The 2,935-nt window shown below is 31.9% G+C and overlaps 1 pseudogene; it reads left to right on the plus strand.

The window, feature by feature from the left end:
- The first annotated feature begins 7 nt into the window (after positions 1-7).
- LOC148195304 (receptor-like protein EIX2) lies at positions 8-2,246 on the plus strand (annotated as a pseudogene).
- The last annotated feature ends 689 nt before the right edge of the window (positions 2,247-2,935 follow it).

The raw sequence follows: 2,935 nt of genomic DNA on the forward strand, positions 1-2,935 counted from the left end.
GAACGGATCATTGCCTGTATTCGAAGTGACGAAATTTGCCTCATTGCATTTTCTGGATCTTTCTCACAACAAATTGAGTGGGAGACTTCCATATAGTATTGGACAACTTTCTAATCTCTGGTTTTTGTCCATTTCTTCAAATGAGTTGAATGGGGACATTAGTCACGAGCATGTATCAAACCTATCTAGATTGAAGATCTTTGATGTGAGTAAAAATTCTCTTTCGTTTAACTTGAATCCAGATTTGGTTCCACCTTTTCAATTGGTGGCATTATATGCATCATCGTGCATTTTGGGGCATCAATTTCCATTGTGGCTTAAACATCAAAAGAAACTTCAGGTGCTGCAAATCTCTAATACATCCATTATGGGTTCGTTTCCTGAATGGTTAGGGGACATATCATCAAGTTTGTTATACATAAATGTTTCCCATAACAAACTTAGCGGAGTCTTACCAAAATCACTATCACAAATTAAGACAGGGCTTATGAGTACATGGGATTTTAGTTTCAACAATTTGTCTGGCCCATTGCTTCCTTTTCCTCCAAAAGTATGTAAACTCTTTCTCTCAAATAATAGGTTCTCAGGGTTTGCATCTTCCTTTTGTGAAACATCCTCAGTAACTTATCTTGACCTGTCTAGTAATGAACTCGAAGGACCCCTTCCAAATTGTTGGGAGAAATTTCAAAGATTGGAAGTTCTAAATTTGGCAAATAACAGTTTATCAGGGAGAGTGCCAGAGTCGTTTGGCAATATACAAAGTATTTTGTCGATGCATCTAAATAACAATCATTTCTTCGGTGAGATACCATCTCTGACTCTTTGCAAAGGAAGCTTAAGATTTGTTGATTTTGGGGATAATAATCTTGAAGGAACATTACAAACATGGTTAGACTTGGAAAATTTGATTGTATTGCGTCTACGAGGTAACAGGATCCAAGGAAGCATACCCACAAGTCTATGTAATATATTATCTCTTCAAATATTGGATATCTCGTCAAACAACATTACAGGGGAAATACCACAATGCATTGGTCACATAAGTGCAATGTCAGATATGGAATTTCGATTTCAAACCGTGTTCTATGGAACATCTGCACCTTTAGTATTTCATGACAGTGGAATTGGGCTTTATTTTGAGGAAATATCATTGACATGGAATGGAGGAAACTACGAATTCAAGAGACTTTTAGGACTTGTGAAAGCCATTGATGTTTCTAATAACAACTTAAGAGGAGAGATACCGAGAAGTATAACATCATTAGATGGCTTTATACGGTCCTTAAATCTTTCGGGAAATAATCTTACAGGATTCATTCCCGACAACATTGATCGTTTGAGGATCTTGGAATCACTTGACTTATCAAGAAACCATCCTTCATGGTAGGATTCCAACAAGCGTTTCAAATTTACATTTCTCTAGCTACTGATGAACTTGTCTTTCAACAACTTATCAGGAATAATTCCGACAGGCGGACCAACTAAATGACCTTCGATACGACTTCTTATGTTGGGAACATTGGGCTTTGTGGCCCACCACTCGAAAACCAATGCCCAGATGTGATTCCACAAAGAGGAAGAAGAGTTCACAAAAAAGATGATGAACTCCTAAGCTTTGAGTTTTATCTGAGCATGGGGTTGGGATTTTTTGTTGGATTTTGGAGTGTTTGTGGAACTTTAATAGTAAAAAGTTCATGGAGATATGCTTATTTTCAGTGCTTCATCAATGTAACCGATTGGATATATGTGACAATCGTTGTCTTTACTGTCAGAATGAAAAGAAGATTCCGAATTCAAGACCTCAAGGTAAAGTTTTTGGCATCTCTTATTATGTTATCATACCATCTTGTTTATTAATTTTTTACTGCCAACCGTTCAAATTATTTTTGAAAAGCTTAAAATGTAGTTGTAAACTTGCTCATCGTGAGTGATGCTTGTTTAGAATTTGAATTTATGACATTCCATTTGTTTTTATTATTTGGTAGGGAAATCTATGGTGAGAGTAATATGATGCAATGCTTTGCTTAATTTGAAGGACAACATCAAATTCCATTTCAAGTTCGTTTGGATTATAAATTAAATTTTAGTTGTGGCAACTCTTTCATTGTTGAGAGAGAATATATATATTGATAAGGTTTAAGTATATCATTCTTACTTTTATGAATGAATACTCAAATATTTCTAATGTACTTGTTATTATTTATGTGGTTAAAGCATTTTTAATGTAATTTCTTTTTATTATTTGATATTAAGGAGAGAGAGTAAAATATGAATAATTTCAATACTAAATTCTCCGTAATAAAGCCATTCTTATTTTTTAAAAAATATTCAATGATTTATACGAATAGGAACGTAAATACAAATATATATGTTATTTTGAGAGTGAGGATTAGTATAGATTTTTATATAAAAAAAACGAAAATAAATATGGTGAAATTCACAAATGTTATATCCTCGTCTTCTCATTGTAAACATTTATTTATAATCCTACATTCTCATATATTGCTAAAATAATAAATTTATTTTATGATTAAAATATATGTTGTATTGTTAAAAATGGTTAAAGATGTTTTCAAAATAATATATCTTGTTGTTGGGCATTGTTTTAATCAATACTACTTATTATATTAATGCAACTTCAATTTGGAAAAGGGATTGTTTAAACAAAATTGATTTATTTAAATTATTAAAAAAAATCTAAGTCTATTTAAAGATTTATTTCATAAGAACCACCCTCTTATACATATCATAATTTTCTCTACGGGACAATGAACATCATTGGCCAAATGAAAAAAAAAATGTTTAATATCTACTTTGTTCTTCGCTTAGTTTTGTTTAAGATGACATATCTATTTTTTAGTGGTTCAAAGTGATTCCTTTTTTTTTTATATAAAAATGGTTCAATTAGGTTTTTTTTGTTAACAACATTTAAAAG

The sequence above is a fragment of the Vigna umbellata genome, chromosome 7, assembly GCF_029865625.1.
Source record: "Vigna umbellata cultivar VRB3 chromosome 7, Vumbellata_1.0, whole genome shotgun sequence".
NCBI classification, from domain to species: domain Eukaryota; kingdom Viridiplantae; phylum Streptophyta; class Magnoliopsida; order Fabales; family Fabaceae; genus Vigna; species Vigna umbellata.